Source organism: Pleurodeles waltl, chromosome 5 (assembly GCF_031143425.1).
Source record: "Pleurodeles waltl isolate 20211129_DDA chromosome 5, aPleWal1.hap1.20221129, whole genome shotgun sequence".
Lineage (NCBI taxonomy): Eukaryota > Metazoa > Chordata > Amphibia > Caudata > Salamandridae > Pleurodeles > Pleurodeles waltl.
Genome location: NC_090444.1, coordinates 775,445,117 through 775,464,700, shown reverse-complemented (window position 1 = coordinate 775,464,700; position 19,584 = coordinate 775,445,117). Strand labels below are relative to the sequence as shown.

At 46.4% G+C, this 19,584-nt stretch overlaps 1 protein-coding gene across 2 annotated transcripts in view; it reads left to right on the top strand.

Moving 5' to 3' along the window:
• The window catches only part of MGME1 (mitochondrial genome maintenance exonuclease 1), a 162,872-nt gene that overhangs the window by 125,744 nt on the left and 17,544 nt on the right, over positions 1 to 19,584 (top strand). The gene's annotated exons all lie outside the window — the stretch shown is intronic.

The window sequence follows — 19,584 nt, the reverse complement described above, 5'->3', positions numbered from 1 at the left end:
TGGGAGTCACTAAGGGCCAGATGTAGGTAGGTTTCCTTTTGCGAGGTGCAAATTGCGAGTCCCAGCGACTCGCAATTTGCACCTCGCAAAAGGAAATGCAGAAAGGTGTCTCAGACTATCGCTATAAATAAAGATTTATGAGGTGGGTCGCAGTTTGCGACCCCATAGCGAGTCTGGGCACTCACACGATGGTGGCCTGCTGGAGCCAGCAGACCACCATGTCCGTGACTGCTTTTCAATAAAGCAGTTTTTTTTTTTCTCTTTGCAGCCTGTTTTCATTAAAGGAAAACGAGCTGCAAATAGAAAAAATACCGAAACCTTTTAGTTTCGGTTTCTTTCAGAGTAGGCAGTGGTCCATAGGACCACTGCCTGCTCTGAAAAAAATTATTGTGAGCATTCACAAAGGGGAAGGGGTCCCATGGGGACCCCTTCCAGTTTGTGAATGAGTTACCATCCACTTCAAGTGGATGGTAACTGCGAGTTGATTTGCGACCGCTTTCGCGGTCACAAATCAACTCTACATCACGGTGCGACTCGCAAATAGGAAGGGAACACCCCTTCCTATTTGCGAGTCTGAAACACATTTTTACGAGTCGGTACCGACTCGCAATATGTGTTTCTGCATCGCGTGAGGACATTAGCGCCTCGCAAACGGCGTTTTTCGCCGTTTGCGAGGCGCTAATGCCTTGCTACATATGGCCCTAAGCCCTTCCTGACATGGAATGCAACCTAGCTAGGTTACCAGATTTAGCTATACAACCATTACCCTTGAGCTGGATCACGCTGCATTCTCTGAGCTGGCATAAAGGGGCACCCACTGACTGACACCCACCACCAGGTTCCCAAGCCACCTACCAATCATAGTTGTAACGCCCACTGTACTCACCCCCTTGTGGCTGCTGTGATGCCCTCAAGCGTCCATCCAGCTCTGGGTAGGCCATCGCCAGTATGCAGGCCATCAGGGGGGTCAGGTTCCGACAGTTACCCAGCCCTTGTTGGGAGGCCATCCCCAGCTGGGCCTCTGTGGTCTTCAGGGCCCAGCGTCTCAGGTCCTCCCACCTCTTCCTACAGTAGGTGCTCTGCCTGCTGTAGACCCCAGGGTCTGCACGTCCTTGGTGATGGCACGCCACAATCCCTTCTTCTGATGGGCGCTGACCTGCAGAGGAAACACAGACAAGAGGACACCATTAACCAGACAATCCAGCCTGTTACACATATGGCCCACAAATCCCCTTCCATCCCCATTGGCACACACATCACCCAGCGCCCACCATGTACACTGCCACCAGACATACGACCCCCCAAATGACGCAATGCTTGGACACACATCTCCATGCAAACTTGTCACATGCCTCGTGCCCAAGGTATACTCACCTGTTGGCCTGGAGGCCCATACAGCAGCCCATACTGGGGTAGGACCCCATCCATCAAGCGCTCCATCTCCTCCAAAGTGAAGGCATAGGCCCTTTCCCTGGTCACACGAGCCATGGCAGGATCCAGACCCAGGTCACAGCAGCACACGCAGCGTAGGTGTTGTCCTATGGAAAGCCAGGAAACAAGTGCGGTTATAGCCATAAAATGGTGGTCACGTATGCCGCGGTGTACACCGTCACTGCCGCCGGTGATCTCCATTGGCCACTATAGTCCATAGAGCCCCATGTTATCCAATGAGGAATAGCACTGCGGTGCAAGACCGCCTTCCGCCATGATGCGCAATGCCGGCAGAGTTAGCTCACTTCCACCTGTCCCTAGATACAGGACAGGCGATCGCCATTTTATGGGTGTGGACAGGATTCAGATAATCGAGAACTGCGTCATATCTGTAATTTGCACATACATTGCCATTAGAAATGTCCCATCACGTTACTGCTCTATGTACGCTGAGGTGGTGGTTCCATTGTTCAAATTGTAACAGCCTATTCACTCTTGTGTCTCTTAGATACCTACCACTGCAGAGAAATCGGAGGAGGAGGCAAGACCCCATGTACAGACCCCTTGTGGACTTGGCTACACTGGAAGACAGGCACATAATACTCACCTATAGAATGGACAAGGCCACAATCACAGAGCTGTGTGCTTAATTGGAGCCTGATCTGACATCTGCTATCCGTAATGCCACTGGGATCCCCCCTCTTGTGCAGGTTCTGTCTGTGCTCCATTTCCTGGCAACTGGCTCTTTCCAAGTGACATTGGGCTTGGCAGCAGGAATGTCACAGCCAATGTTCTCAATCGTGCTGGCAAGGGTTTTGTTTGCCTTGGTGAAACACACGTGCAGCTACATTGCTTTCCCCCAGGTGGAAAATTTGCCCACTGTGAAAGCTGGATTCTGTGCAATGGGACATATACCCAACATTATTGGGGCGATTGACGGTTTATATGTTGTGTTTGTCCCCTCCTCCCGCCAGAATGAACAAGTGTTCAGGAATCGGAAGAGTTTCCACTCACTCAATGTGCAAATGGTGTGTCTGGCAGTCGCACGTCACTGCCAAGTATCCAGGGTCTGTGCATGATACCTTCGTCCTGAGGAATAGCAGCATCCCAAATGTGATGGCACAACTACAGAGGCACAGGGTGTGGCTAATTGGTGGGCCTGACTCCCCATCCAATGTATGTCGGTGTATGCCTTCTGGTGTTGACCCTATTCCATTGTGTAAGCCTAATGTTTGTCTCTCAGTACTTGCAGGTGACTCTTGCTACCCAAACCTCTTGTGGCTCCTGACCCCTGTGAAGAATGCCAGGACAGGGGCTGAGAATCTTTATAATGATGCACATGGGTGAACCAGGAGAATAATTGAAAGGACCTTCGGTCTCCTGAAGGCCAGGTTCAGATGCCTCCATCTGACAGGTGGATCCCTGTGCTACTCACCCGAGAAGGTCTGCCAGATAGTAGTGACATGCTGCATGTTGCACAACCTGGCCCTCAGACGACGTGCCTTATCTGCAGGAGAAGGAGACTGGAAATGCCCCTGTGGCAGCAGTGGACCCTGATGACAGTGAGGATGAGGAGGCAGAGGATGAGGAGGTGGACAACAGAACATCAGTTACAAGTCATTTCTTCCAATGACACACAGGTGAGACCGTGGAGCTGACCATTCCTATGATTGTTGATGTTTTCAGTGTGGCTGTAGCAGGATGGCATTCACTTCCTTTGCATCTCTAATTACTGTCAGCTATGGCCTCTCATTTTGCAGATGATAGTGATATGACAGCAGTGTACTGATGTGATGACTACAGACAGCTACAGGTCATTAATTGTATGCTATCACAGTGTCCAGATCATTTGCACATGATGTGACTGTTTCCATATATGCACATTTTCATCATATAAAACACTTTCACCTAGGTTGTGTTCAAGGGTGTTTAATGTAGTGCAAATTATTGATGGAAAAGTGGAATAGAATGAGGTGAGGGTTGAGGAAAGCACAGATCCTGTGTCCAAGGGGCCATTGGAAGGGGAGCAAAGACAGTTCAAAGTGGAGAAGGTGATAAGGTGGGACGCAAGGGGGAAATTCAGGAGGGTCTCATTTCCTCGCAGTGGTCTTGGTCTTGGCAGATGTCTCTGGCTTCTGTCTGGGTCGCAGGAAACGTTTGCGGGGTGGTTCACCTTCTGCAGGAGGAAGGGTGCTGGTGGCCTGTGGGTCCTGTGGCAGGCTTCGTGCCCACTAGCTACAGCAGAAGTGGTGGGCTGGTCAGTAGACTGGCTAATGGTAGGGGCCCGCTGGTATGCTGTCCAGTCCCTCATGATGTTGGCCATATCTGCCAGCACCCCTCCTATGGAGACCATGGTGGTGATGAGGGCCTGCAAATCCTCCCTGATCTCCTGATGGTGTACCTCCTGGAGCCGCTTGTTCTCCTGTATGTTGTTAAGGATCTGGCCCATCTTGTCCTGGGATGGTTGGTAAGCCCCCAGGACATTAGTGAGTGCCTCCTGGAGAGTCGGTTCCCTGGGCCTGTCCTCCCCCTGGTGCACAGCGGTCCTCCCAGTGTCCCTGTTCCCCTGTGCCTCTGTCCCCTGAACGGTGTGCCCACTGCCACTAACCCCAGGCCCCTGACTGTCTTGGGTGTGAGGTGTGGACTGGGGTCCCTGTACAGGTGGGTGAACTGCTGATTAACGTGTCCTGGGTACAGAGGGACGTTGGGTGGGTGCTGTGGTGTTTGATACTGATGGGGGTGGCTCTGTGGTGGACTGTGAGTGGACTGGGGTGGTCGACTGACCAGTGGTCCCTGATGGGCCAAGTAGTTCATCCAGATCCTGAAGGCCAGAATTACTGCCTTCACTGGGGGCATCTTCTGTTGGGGAACTGGTTAGTCGTGGCACCTCCTCGCCGCTGAGATTGGCTGGGGCACCTGTGGGGATGTAAGTGATGTATTATACTTCATGTCTGTGACATATTGTACATCCCTTGCTTCCCCTCTATTGTTGCTGTTGCCCTGCCACCTTTGTTTGTGTATGGAGATGGATTGTGTGCTTGTTAGTTCTCCATGCTGTTCATGGTTTGGTGATGGGTGTCCATGCAGGGCTGGGAGGGCTGTCCATGCATTTGTATAGCATGGAGGGCTTGGCATTGGGGTTAGTCATATGTGTGGGTGCACTGTGTGGGATGGAGTGAAGTGATGGGGGTGAGATGGCATGCAGGCATGGGGGTGATAAGTAGTAAATATTAACTCACCAGTGTCCAGTCCTCCGGCAACTCCACTGAGTCCCTCAGGAGGCAGTGTTGCCAAGACTTGCTCCTCCCATGCTGTGAGCTGTGAGGGAGGAGGTGGAGGTCCAACGCCAGTCCTCTGGATGGCGAGCTGGTGCCTTGCTGCCACAGAATGTACCTTCCCCCGTAGGTCGTTCCACCTCTTCCTGATGTCGTCCCTTGCTCTTGGATGCTGTCCTACGGCGTTCACCCTGTCCACGATTCTCCGCCATAGCTCCATCTTCCTGGCAATGGATATTTGCTGTACCTGTGTTCCAAACAGCTGTGGCTCTGCCCTGACTATTTCCTCCACCATGACCCGCTACTCCTCATCTGTGAAACGGGGTGCCTTAGTGGGACATGGGTGTTGTGTGGTGTGTGTTTTGCAGAGGGTGTTAAGTGATGAGGTGGGGTGTGAGGTGTGGGTTGTGGGATGTGTGACGGATGGATGGGTGTTTGTGGTGTTGTGTGTGTGTGTAGTTGTCTTAGTGGTCTTCATGTTAGTCTTGTGGCTTTTTGGTATTCGCAAAGGGGGTTGTGTAATGTGGGTGTGTGTTTTAAAGTGCTGTTGGTGTGTGTGTGTGGTGTGTGTATAAGTGTCAGGTGTGTGTTTCTGTTATTGACCAATGTTGTGTTGTTTTGTATTTGGGAGGCCATTCTGATCATGCCGGTGTGTACCGCCAATGGTTTACCACTGTTAAATGTCCGCCGTGGTGATTCGTGGGTCATAATGTGGTGGGCATTGTTTTGTTGGTTAAACGGTATGAGTGTTGGTACCGACACTTTACCACTGACCTTTGGACTAGCGGATTTGTATATGTGGCAGTATTCTGTTGGTTTGGTGTGTGTGTCTCATAATATGGCGAACGGATATTCGCCACTGCGGCTGTATGTTGGCGGCCGTCACCACGGCGGTCAAGCGGCATTTACTGCCAATGTCATATTGAGGGCCTATGTGTTTTAAAACAGTACACTTTCTTAATTAAGAAGATACATCACAGTGATATTCACAGTCACTAAGACATAAGGTATTTATAAAAATGAAACGCACAAAGCGATTACAAATTTTTCATGTGAAGCGAAAATCAAAGGCTCACCGCCAGAGAAACCGTTCTGGAATCTCTACTTGATATTACTAGCAGGAGCCGACCCGGAAGCCTCTATAAATACTTGGAAATCCTCTGTGGGACTCAGCTGACCGAAGGAGATCACAACCGGGATGAAGAAATCCAAGAACACCTCAACTCACCAAAACACACGGAGCAGGAAACAACCCGCTGCCTGGAATCAGGGCATCAGAATAGTGAGCGACTCCTCCGAAGTGATGGGAGTTTGAGTTCTCCCATGGGCAACATCGTTACCACAGGAATGACCTGTAACAGTATTCGAATCGTACTTGCTAATGGCAATGATAGAGTGTAGCAAGCATAATGGCAACACCCTGAAAGGAAAAAGGTAATGACCTGCAGCATTGTTCGAATCATACTTGCTTATGACAATGATACAGTGTAGCAAGCACAATGGTAACAGCCTAAGAGGAAAAAGGCTATTAGTTACTTGCAGTACAACGTATCCACCAACTCTACGTTTTCATTATATAACTCTTGCCACAACGCTTATCACGGGCCCCCCAGTGCAGACATGTAGCAAAGAGGAAAGGGGTGTGTTTGCATTTGTATATGGTTGGGGCGGGCCCTAGAACGCTTACAGCTGCGACACGGACAGTACTCCCGCCCCCCTCCCAAGCGTGTTATATGGCCCGGCTTGGTAGGATGGAGGAGATGAAAGCGTCTAATTAAATGGGGCGCATGCACCTTCCGGGCTGGAACTCACAAATCATTTTCAGGTTCCTCGTATTTCCATGACACTAAGTACCATAAGGAGTTCTTTTTTAGCTTGGAATCAAGGATAGATTGAACTTCATATTCCCATTCACCATGTACTAGTGGGAGGAGGGCAAGGGCGACAAGTGGGAGACGCTAATTTTAGCAATGAGGTATGAAAAATAGGATGTATACGCGAAGTAGAAGGTAGTTGTAATTTGTAAGTAACTGGATTAAGCTGACGAAGTACTCGATATCGACCTATGTACATAGGATGAAACGTGCTTTATTTTTACAGGGGATATTTCGAGTTGATAACCAGACCTTATCCCCTGGTTCATAGGTCATACCAGCACAATGTTTTTTATCATAATACTTTTTGTATCGTATTTCAGCCTTTGTGAGATTTTTCTAAATTTGCATTTGTACTTGGGAGAGATGTTGGAAGAAATCCTTAACTGCTGGGGTAGAGTTCACCATACTTGGAAGAGTTACTGGTAGAGTGTCAGGGTGATAACCAAAAAGTCCATAGAAGGGAGTTGTGCCTGTGGATGAATGGTAGGAATTATTATACACTATTTCTGCCAACCACAGAAGAGACACCCAAGAATTTACTGCTTCTTCTGCATAACACCTTAAATATTGTTTCAAAGTTTGGTTCAGTCTCTCTGTTTGCCCGTCGGTTTGTGGATGGTGACTGGTGGACAGTGTGTAAGAAATATGGAGGGCTTTACACCAAGTTTGCCAGAATTGAGAAGAGAATTGTGATCCTCGGTCTGATAGGATGATTTTGGGTAATCCATGATGGCGTACTACATTTTGTAAAAGGAGAGTAGCCAGTTGACTAGATGTTGGTACATTATTGCTTGCATTGAAGTAAGCATATTTAGATAGACTACCAACAACTACCAGAATTACAGTACATCGTTGCACCTTTGGTAGGCCAGTAATAACGTCTAGAGATATATTTTCCCAAGGTTTTTGTGGAGTTCGGAGAGGATGTAGCAGATCTTTTGGTTTAGAATGATCAGTTTTACTTTGTGCACAAATATCACATACTGCTACCATAGTTTTAATGTCTTTTTCATGGTGGGCCACCAAAAATATCTTTGTGTTAATTCTAAGGTTTTTGGAACACCTGGATGTCTGCCGTAGAATTAGTATATAACCAGACAAATACCATTTGTTGCCATTCAGTGTTTGGAAGAAATAATCGGGAATCATGCATAGGTAAACCTTGTACTATAGTTCTTTTTGGGTCTTCTTGAAGCCATTTTTCCCATTCAGTTATTTTAAAACTTTTTTTAGGATTGTGTCAAAGAATTGTTCCGTATCTGTGAGACAGATTACTGTGTCTGAAGCAATTATAGATTGAGGTAACCTGTTATCATGGAACATAGAACCATCTTGTCTGGACAAAGCATCAGTTTTTCGATTCGCATTTCCTGGTTGAAAGTTACAATAAAATCAAATTCTGCAAAAACTAACATCCATTGCAATTGATGTGGAGTTAACAACCTAGCTGAACTCATGAACTGTAGATTGCGATGATCTGTGACCACTGTGACCATGTGTTTGGCACCTTTTAGGTAGTGTCTCCACTCTTTAAAGGCGTCTCGGATAGCTAACAGTTCTTTTTCTGCAATTATTTAAATTTGTTCTGCAGCATTGAGTTTCTGATGGATACAACTACCTGTGGATTCCTTTCCTAATGAATTCTCCCCATGCGTAGCATTCAACGGAAACTTCTCTCTAGCTCTGCACATCGGCGAGGACGTCACAATTGCCCGACTCTACGCGGCTCCGCCTGACTTCATCGTGGCAATAATAGGCCCTCGCCGGCGTGCCAACATCAGTTCCCTTTTTTCCTTGCCTTCGATAACAGTTACTTTTCTAGCTACCTGTATCGTTCGCTCTTTGGAAGGGGTACTTTGTGTTTTTATTGACATGTCGGCTCTGAAGAAGTCAGGTTTTAAACCCTGCAGAGAATGCGGAGGTCGGATGTCGGTGACTGATCCCCACAACGACTGCCTTTGGGGCCTGAGTTCGGAACATGACGTCCAGGAATGTGGTTCATGCCAAAAGATGAATCCGAAGGCCTTGAAGGACGCGAGGCTAAGCTGTTCTTAGCCAAGTCAAAGAAAGAGAGAAAGCGGCACCATGGATCATCTTCGGAGAAGTCGAGTCATAAGAAACGCCGTCATCGTGACTCTAGGCGTCAGTCCAGAAGCCGGTCGGAGTCGAGGTCTCCGTCGACTCGACGGCGTAAGTCTTGGGAAGTCAGCCCGACGGTGTCTCCACAACCAGTGACTCCGCAGACGTCCCCGGAGCCGTAGGTCTTTGAGGTTGTGGAGCCTCAAAGTCAACAGGCTTCTCCGGTGCATCCAGGCACGCAGGAGTCAAGTCCGGCGCCGGCCCCGGCTCCTCAGGGCTATCCTACATTTCCGGCTCCGGGGACGGATCCGGCGGCATTTCTAAATGCCATGTTTGCCATATTCCATAATATGGCTCCGGGAGGTGGTGCGCCGGCTGGCCCCACTGGTCCCATGGCATTCAATCTAGGCGTTCCAGCTCCATACAGGCCGACGCTGTTTATGCCGTTCTGTCCGGCAGGAGATTCTAACCAGGCACCGATGCTGGTAGCGCAGCCGTCGACGTAGAGAGAGAGACCTTCAACGCCATTGTCGGATGAGATGGAGCCTCGAATCCGGATGGCATCGTCCGGTTGCAGGGCCTTTATCCATGGCGCTGATGGATCCATCGCGGCGTCGGGAGGATCCGGAGATCCTGTCATGAAGCCTTCTCGGCGCCATTCACCAACATCGTTGCACTCCATGTCGACGCCGGGGTTGGAGGCCAAGTTGAGATCCAGAAGGAAGGCCCTCAGGTTGCTGGAGGAGAGGGAATACCAGCAGCAAATCCTTGAGAAGGGGGAGATTGCTGATCCTCAGAGTGAGTTTCCAGGATTGGTTACGGCCAGTGGACTTGATACTTCCCCAGAATGGGATCTGGCCTCCCCAGGGGAGTATACAGAGGAGGCAGCCACCTTTCACTCCGTCATCAGGAAGGCTGCAAATTTCTTGGAACTTCCCTTGCCTACGGCTCAGGTTAAAACCAACCTTTTGACAGAAGTACTGCACCCTGCTACAGCCATTGCGGATCCTCTTTTGCCATTTAATGAGGCTCTTATGGAGCCAATAGAAGAGGTGTGGAAGAAGCCTGTCACCTCCTCGCCTGTGAGCAGGTCGGTGGCCAGACGTTATAGGTCTGCACCTGGAGACCCTGAGTTTTTGTCTAAGCATCCATCTCCAGAGAGTCTGTTCGTACAGGCATCCTGTTCTTCGCAGTCTGCTCCTAGCTCTTTTCCGGGAGTTCCATCTGACCGAGAGTCCAAGCGTATAGAACAGTCGGCCAAGAAAGTTTTTTCATCATGTAGCATGGCGTTAATATCTGCCAATGCTACCTGCATTCTTGGCAGGTACATACACGCTATAATGGACGCGACGAAGACAGTTTTACCAGACATGCCCCAGGACTTGCATGGCCTACTTTCGGATGCCCAGGCAGCGGCTACGCAAGTCATTCAGTCAGGGCTGGATACCACGGACTCTGTTGCAAGAGCCATGGGGATCTCTGTTGCCACCAGGCGACATGCTTGGTTACGCACTTCTGGATTTTCTTCAGATGTTCAGTCCACATTGTTGTACTTGCCTTTTGATGGGACGAAATTGTTTTGGTCTAAAGCGGACTCTGCGCTAGAGCGCTTTAAGGAATGTAGGGCCACTGCTAAGTCCTTGGGCCAGCAGGCTGCTTCGACCCCCATTTCGATCGTTTAGGCAGCTGCGAGTTTTTGGAAGAGGAGCTTCCTTTCATGGGGAGATCGCAGCAGCCAGGGCAGAAGTCTTCGAGCCTCCCTTATCGATCATTTAGGGGGCGGGGTAGGGTCTGCACTAGAGGGGCCACCCAGCAGCAACACCCTTCCTCTTCCTCTTCCTCAGGAGGGATGCCACAAGGAAAGCAGCCCTAGTCCTCTCGCCATCATCTCCCATTCCTCTCCGGTAGGTGGGAGGCTTTCTCTTTTTCATGTGGGAGTCCATAACATCAGATTCCTGGGTCATCAGTGTGGTGAGAAAAGGCTATGCCCTTCCCTTTTGGGAGATTCCCCCTCCCTTCCCTCCCTTCCCTCCCCGTCCTTCCTTTTGTTCAGAAGATCATCTCCTGTTGCTAGAACAGGAGGTTCTATCCCTATTGTTGAAAGGCGCAGCGGAGTTGGTTCCCGAGCAGGAGAGGGGTCAGGGATGTTATTCAAGGTACTTTCTGATCCCCAAAAAGAATGGTCGTCTGAGGCCTATCTTGGACCTGAGGATTTTGAATTGGTTCCTCAAGCAGGAGAAATTCAAAATGCTGACTCTAACACTGGTACTTATGGCGTTGAACAAGGAGGATTGGATGGTGTCGGTCGACTTGCAGGATGCTTATTTCCACATTCCCATTCTCAAGTCGCACAGGAAGTATCTCCGGTTTGTGGTGGGATCGCAGCACTACCAGTTTGCGGTCCTTCCTTTTGGTCTTACTTCTGCACCTCGGGTCTTCACAAAGGTGATGGCGGTTGTTGCAGCAGACCTGAGGAGGAAAGGGATAGCGGTATTCCCTTACCTGGACGATTGGTTGATCAAAGCCGAGTCTCCGGGGCTTGTGTTGCGTCATCTGCAGCTGACAACACAGTTTTTGTTCAGTCTGGGCTTTTCAATAAATGTGCCCAAGTCTCACCTAGAGCCCTCTCAATGCCTCCTGTTCATAGGGGCAGTACTGGACACTACATTGAATCGGGCCTTTCCTCCACCACAGCGGATCCAGGACATTCAGGCGTTGATTCCAATGTTTCAAGAAGGAGCGGTTGTTCCAGTCCTCAAGGTCCTTCGTTTGCTCGGCTTGTTCGCTTCTTGCATTCTGTTGGTCACTCATGCACGCTGGCACATGAGGGCTCTTCAGTGGTGCCTCTGCAGGCCGTGGTTTCAACACAGAGGTGACCTCGGGGAGTCGATAAGGATCTCCAGAGACACTGCGGTGGATCTCCGATGGTGGGCTGCGGACGACAACCTGTCTCAAGGAAAGCTGTTTTCGCTGCTTCCTCCGGTGACCACAGTGATAACGGATGCCTCCACTTTGGGGTGGGGAGCGCATCTGGGGGACCTGGAGATCAAGGGTCGTTGGTCTCCAGTAGAGCAGATGTTTCATATCAATCTGCTGGAACTGCGGGCGATTCGTTTGGCCCTCGGGGCCTTCCTCCCTTCCCTTCGCGGTCAGTCGGTTCAGGTTCTAACGGACAACACGACCGCGATGTGGTATATCAACAAGCAGGGAGGTGTAGGGTCGTACCTTCTTTGCAGAGAGGCTCTGCGACTCTGGTCCTGGGCGCGGGACTATCGGCTTTGCGTAATAGCAAACCATCTGTCCGGAGTTCAAAACGTGCGTGCAGACAGTCTCAGTCGGTTCTTTTCAGACGATCACGAGTGGCGTCTTCATCCGGATCTGGTGCTTTACATATTTACCTATTTGCCACTCGGGAGAACGCGCACTGCCCGTTGTTCTGCAGCCGTCAGTATCCGACGAAAGGAGCGTTGGGGGATGCGTTTCAGATGTCCTGGTGCGGACAGTTGCTTTACGCGTTTTCCCCCCATACCCTTGATTCCTCGGGTTCTGAGGAAGATTCGCCAAGACCGGGCCCAAGTCATTCTAATAGCTCCGGATTGGCCACAAAGGGTGTGGTACGCAGACCGACTCCAACTCTCGCTGTGCCCTCTGCTCCATCTCCCTCTCAGGGCAGACCTCCACTCGCAGTCGCCCACCTCCAGAGCCTGCACCTTCATGCCTGGAGATTGAACAGGGCAACCTGAGTGCTTTTTCTCTCCCGCCAGAGGTGGTGGACGTTCTTTTATCGGCCAGGCGACACTCCACCAAATCAGTCTATGCTAGCAGGTGGGCTAAATTCGTTCATTGGTGTGGAGAGCAACATATTAATCCCTTAAGTGCCCATCTATCAGATATATTGTTGTTTGCTTTGTCGTTGGCGCAGTGAGGTTGTGCTGTGGCCACTGTTAAAGGCTATCTTTTGGCCCTGTTGGCCTTCTTATGTCTTCCTGATCAGCCCTCTCTGTTCAAATCCCCTTTAGTGTTAAGGTTTTTGAAAGGGCTTACTAATAGGTTTCCTCCCACTCCTTTTATCATGCCCCAGTGGGACTTAAATCTGGTGTTAACTTTTTTGATGGGCTCTCCCTTTGAGCCACTTCATTCTTGTCCCTTGAGGTATTTGTTTTTAAAAACTGTGTTTCTAACAGCCATCACGTCGGCTAGACGTGTAATTGAGCTCCAGGCATCCGCCGTTTACAACCATTCATAAAGACAAGGTGGTTTTGAGGACCAGGGCGGCTTTCCTCCCCAAGGTGGTGTCTCCGTTTCACTTGGGACAATCCATCACTCTCTCGACATTCTACCCTCCTCCGCATCCATCAAGGAGGAGGATAGACTCCATCGTCTGGACCCCAGGAGGGCTCTCAGCTTTTACATTGACAGGACGAGAGAGTTCCGCTTGGATGACCAACTCTTTATTGGATACGTGGGAAAGAGGAAGGGGAAGGCCGTCCACAAGCGAACGCTGTCCAGGTGGGTCGTTCTTTGTATTAAAATTTGTTACTCATTGGCGAAGAAGTATCCTCCTGAGGGGATCAGGGCCCATTCCACCAGGGCCAAGTTGACCTCATCGGCCCTGGCCAGAGGTGTTCCGGTGGCGGACATTTGTAAGGCTGCAACTTGGTTTTCCCTCCACACCTTTGTAAAGCATTATTGCCTGGATTCGGAGGTGCGGAGGGATGGCCATTTTGCGTGGTCTGTGCTGCAGGAGTTCCTGGTGTGACTAGACAGATAACCTCCTCCGAGGTGGTACTGCTTTGGGACTCTATTCATTAGGTGAGGAATCCACAGGTAGTTGTATCCATCAGAAGAGCAAGTTACTTACCTTTGGTAATACTTTTTCTAGTGGATACACTAGCTACCTGTGGATTCCTCACGGTCCTTCCCGCCTCCCTGTTGTCTGTCTGGTCATACCGAGATCGCCTTGGGTGGGCATTTGTATGTTTTAATTTTGTATATTTGTATATATGTACATACATATGTAGTTACATTTAGGTTTATTTGCAAGTTCTTAAATTTGTTCATGATGGTGTAGAACTTTTAAGAAGGACTATTGGTATTGTTTCTGTTATTGACGTTTGCGTTTTCTATAAAGGTTTATTGGTTATAATCATGAGGTGTTTGGATTGTCGATGTTTATCTATTTGTTTCAAAGGCACATCAAAAATGGCGTAAACTGACGTCGGCACGCTGGCGAGGGCCTCTTATTGCCACGATGACGTCAGGCGGAGCGGTGTGGGGTCTGGCAATTGTGACGTCCTCGCCGACGTGCAGAGCTAGAGAGAAGTTTCTGTTGAATGCTACGCATGGGGAGAATTCATTAGGTGAGGAATCCACAGGTAGCTAGTGTATCCACCAGAAAAAGCATTACCGAAGGTAAGTAACTTGATCTTTCGGGACATATACGCAATTGGGTGTAATTGTCCTGTGTCTTGGTTTCTCTGAGACAAAACTACCCGTATTACAATGTCTGAAGCATCTGCTTCGACTATAAAAGGTTGTTTTGCATTAAGGTGCGCTAAAATGGGAGCTGTGGAAAAGGCCTTTTTCAGGGTTTCAAATGCCGCATTGGCGTCGAAGGACCATACAAAGGGTTCTTTTTTCCTCAGTAATTTGGCGATTGGAGCTACAGTCTGTGAGGTTTGACTAATGAATCACAAATAGAAATTAGAAAAACCTAAGAAACATTGAATGTCTTGCACAGATTTAGGTGTGGGCCAGTTCGCAACTGCTTGTATTTTTCTTTCAGCCATTTGCATTCCAGAATGTGTTAACATTACTCCGAGGAATTCTACAGTGGTTACATGAAATTTGCATTTACTAAATTTGCAATATAGATGATGTTTTTGAAGAACTGTTAAAATAATTATAACATGTTGTTCATGTTCTCCTTCTGAGTTTGAAAATATTAATATATCATCTATATAGACAACTGCAAATACATCGAAATAATCACAAAGGACATTGTTAAGTAAGAACTGAAATGTTGCTGGTGCATTACATAAGCCAAAGGGCATTACAGTGTACTCAAACAAACCATGACAGGTTTTGAAAGCGGTCTTCGACTCATCTCCCGCTCGCATACAGACCAAATTATATGTCCCTCGTAGATCTTATTTTGTATAGATAACTGCTGATTTCACTTGATCCAACAGTACTGAAATCAGAGGTAATGGATATTTATTTTTTTATAGTGATCTTGTTTAACACCCGATAGTAGATACAAGTTCTTAATTCTCCATTCGCTTTAGGGACAAAAAAAAGTGGCGATGCTGCCTGAAACTTAGAAGGGCGTATGAATCCATTGAACAGATATTTATCAAGATATCCCCTGAGATGTTTTGTTTCTTGGTCTGAAAGAGCCTAAATACGACAACTTGGAATTGAGTCACCTCGCACCAAATCGATCTGACAGTCATATGGTCTATGAGGTGGTAATGTTTCGGCTTCTTGTTTGTCGAACACGTCTTGGAATTGACTGTATTGAAGTGGTAAGGCAATGTCTTTTTCTGCGGTTGTGGCAATGTGTGCTGTCAAAGGGATCTCTTTCTTTTGTACTGTAACATGAAAACAATTAACTCTGCAAAACAATGATGAGAATTGTATTGTTCTTTTAACCCAATATATAGAACGAATATGTAACTGTATCTAAGGCATTCCCAGAATTATTCTGTACTGAGGCGCTTGAATCACGTCTAAAATTATTTTCTCTACGTGGTTCCTATTATTTTTTATATCTGTAATTTCTAACTTTAAAACTGGTTTGATGATGACGGGCCCCCAGACAGGACTTTTCCATCGACGGCTTGAACAAGTTCCGGAGTACTTTTTTTGACACAGGGTATAGCTAGTTGTTGAGCAGTCGAACTATCAATGAAATTACTGGTGGCCCCAGAGTCAATGAGAGCTCTTAGTTTACATTTTTTGTTTAAAATACAAAGTTAGTTCAATTCGCAAATGAGCTGCTTTTGTGGTAACATCACAGTTTAATTTTTGTGAAGGGTTATTCATTACACCAAAGTACAACCCTTCTTTATCACTGGGGCTAATTAGTTTTCCACTCCAGAATCTACACTGGCTACACTTTTGTTGCTTGGTGGAAATGTATTCTTTGGTTTTGTTGGGCATTCTTTAACAAAATGACCTTTATGGCCACAATACAAACACTGCCCATTTTTTTGGTGTTGTTCTTTCTCTTGTTTTGTCACAGGTTGACGAATGGCACCAATTTCCATAGGTTCTATAACACTATTAGTTGTGATATTTTGATAATTTGGTTTCTCATAATGCCAAGTTGTTCTATCTGCTCTTTTCTTGTCTCCCTTTCTCTCCGAGAGACGATGATCCAATCTTAAAGTCAGATTAATCAATTCTGCACATGTTGTTGGTTGTGGATCTATTTGTGCTAATAATATATCTTTCATCTCTTCTTTTAGTTCTTGCTAAAAAAGTGCACATCATTTTTGCTCTGGCCATGGTGTTTCAGCTATGAGACAATTAAAGTGTGTTAAATATGAAATCAAGTCTCGATCTGACAATGTAACGGTTCATCCATCAAATACTTTCTTGAACTCTTGAATAAATTGTCCCCAATTATATAACAAAGGACTATCTTTACGAACAAGGGGCACCACCCAAGTAGCTGTGTCTCCTGATGAATATGAGATAGAAAGGCAATATGCAATTGTGGATCAGGGAAGGCACTAGGCCTACACGTAAACTGGAATTTCACTTGAGTAAGAAAAGTCTGAACTTTACTTGGAGCTCCTGAGTATCTTTCAGGAGCAGCTAAAGGAATTTCCATTGGAACTGTCACAGAAATGTTTGTAGGTTGAGATGGGATGGAAGGAGTAGGCTTCTGTCAAGTAGCTCCAAAGGGAGTTGGGCTGCCCTCCCCAAGTTTACTCTGTAACTAGGATATTTTGTCCGCTAGAGCAGCGGTCACATTTTTTGCTTCTACAAGATCCGCTGCTTCTGGATGATTACTTTTAACAACTCTTCTAAGGTGGCCATCATAGAAGTCTCGTGCAGATCGGAAGGATATTAATTCTTGGGCTCACTATTCTGTCAAAGCGGCCTTAGTACTTGGGAACTGCACAAGGATTTCTTGAGGCCCACCTCCAAGCAGCTCTAACTCAGAATGCTTTTATAAGTGCTGAGGATTAGAGTGGCCAGGCGAGGGGGAAGGGTAGAGGGAAAGGAACTGCGAGGAAGGAGACCTGAAAAGCAATGGTTAAATTCACCAATAGGTGGAGACACGATAACATCAAACTCCAATATTATCTTCCTAGGAATTTTGTGCAAGTAAATAATAAAGAATGAAACAAAAGGTTTATTTCTAAAATTCCAAAAGTAAGTGAATTAAGCGATTCTTCAGAAATTTGCTTTGTAAGGATCTTGAGCAAATAATATTCTTTGCCCATAAAATTATCATCTTCAAAAGATTGGGACAAAAACATGACAGTACTGAACCATAGCTCAAATGTTTGTATGAGGGAAGAATTCCAATAATATATTACGAACCATCTTAACACTGTGTTTTAAACCAGTACACTTTCTTAATTAAGAAGATACAACGCAGTGATATTCACAGTCACTAAGACATAAGGCATTTATAAAAATTAAACGCACAAAGTGTTTCTCTTTGAAAATAAAGCACTTTCATGTGAAGCGAAAATCAAAGGCTCACTGCCAGAAAAACCGTTACGGAATTTCTACTTGAAATCACTAGCAGGAGCCGACCCGGAAGCCTCTAGAAATACTTGGAAATCCTCAGTGGGACTCAACTGACCAAAGGAGATCACAACCAGGACGAAGAAATCCAAGAACACCTGAGCTCACCAAAACACCGAGCAGGAAACAACCCGCTGCCTGGAATCAGGGCACCAAAATAGTGAGCAGCTCTTCCGAAGTGATGGGAGTTTGCGTTCTCTCATTGGCAACATCGTTACCACAGGAATGACCTGCAACAGTGTTCGAATCATACTTGCTTATGACAATGATAAAGTGTAGGAAGCACAATGGCAACAGTCTGAAAGGAAAAAGGTAATGACCTGCAGCATTGTTCGAATCGTACTTGCTTATGACAATGATACAGTGTAGCAAGCACAATGGTAACAGCTTGAAAGGAAAAAAGCTATTAGTTACTTGCGATTCAGCGTATCCACCAACGCAACGTTTTCACTATATGACTCTTGCCACAACGCTTATCACGGGCCCCCCAATGCAGACATGTAGCAAAGTGGAAAGGGGTGTGGTTGCATTTGTATATAGATAGGGCGGGCCCTAGAACGTGCACCACTGTAATGCTGACATTTTCTTTCTTCAGGCTTATTGGATGGCCAGTCTAGATTAGTACTTTGTAAACACGAACACAAAATGAATCTAAAATGATTAATGTGTTGACCGAAGAATTTGCTTCTTTGCAATGGTTGAATAAGCAAATTCAGTACTACAAACTGTGCAGTTGGATCTTCTAAGGGTTTCATATTTATGTGTCCAATTGTAAACTCAAATTCTTCACACACTTTTTCCACAGATGCCCAAGCAGCCAAATAATGCTATTTTGTTCTTACTGCAGATTTTATAAATCCGTCCATATAGAGTACAGTGTCTATATAACGACTTCAGCAATGTAGATTTTGTGATTGCTTGGTGACACTGGATAAACCCTTGAGTTCTCAGTGTTGGGTCATGTTCATACTGAATAGTGTACTCATTTGGCTCAAAGACCAATGCACCCATCTGACATAAATCCGACATTAAAGCGCTCAAATATGAAATGTTTGCTTCAGTTTCAGCCTCTAAAGAAGGTACTAGTGAGATTAAGGTACTCTTTTCTACCAGTGCAGTGAGTCTTTTTTAGATGATTCCAGTATTTCCCAACTGAAGCTATAACATTTTCTGCTGCAGGATTTCAAATAGGACTTGTAAGCTATCGGTGTGGTGTGGCTTTGTATATATAGTATGTAGAAAAATAGTCTAAGGACTATTTTGATTACTTATTATGAAGCAACTGTGTTTTTTGTAATTTTCTGAGAAGATGTGTGTGTGTGTGCTCTTCCTTCCAATCCTTAGTTGTAAAGCTGGAGGTTACTAATGGGTATAATTGTTTGACTCCCTCTGCATAATGCGAATGGTATGTATGATCAAAAGTAAAGAAACTCATTAATGCTTACATTTTCTTAAGTGTATGTGGGAGTTCTAGTGTTCCACACTGTTTTGGGAGGTCCCTTGTGAGTCATTCCCTTTCACTGAATAACTCATATCCTAGAAAGATGGCATTTTATGAAATAGATTTTTGGTTTCCTGGCCTTTATTTTGAATCCCATTTAAGAAAATATCAAGACTACATATCTGCATGAATATGCTGCTCTAGTTTGTCATTGTTAATGTATAATCATCAACATAGAACACTATACTTGGATCTTAAGATAACAGTTCTATAATGCATGTTGAAAATATCCCAAAGCTATTGTTCTACCCCTGTGGTATTCACACAAGTCTGTAATGAATTTCACCTAATGTGAATGAAGTTAGTTAGTAGGACTCTGTGAGTAAAAAATTAATTAGCTACTTTTGTAGTGCTTTTGTATTTTTTCTGCATAAGTTGCACTATGAATCCATTCCTAGGTGCTTTTTCCACTGCATATGTTTTATACTGTTGCTTGAAGTTTACAATTTACAGGAACAGTCTGTTTTTTTAAAACTGAAAAATAGAGGAGGAATGGGGAAATATTTCTGAGTATTGCAATTCAACTACAATTTGCGTCACATCTCTTTAGTTCTGTCTACAACTGATATTTCCATTGAACCTTGATTTCATTCTTTAAAGGGTTTACATGTGTAAAAACCTTTGTATCCCAACCTGTTTGGTTGTTACATAA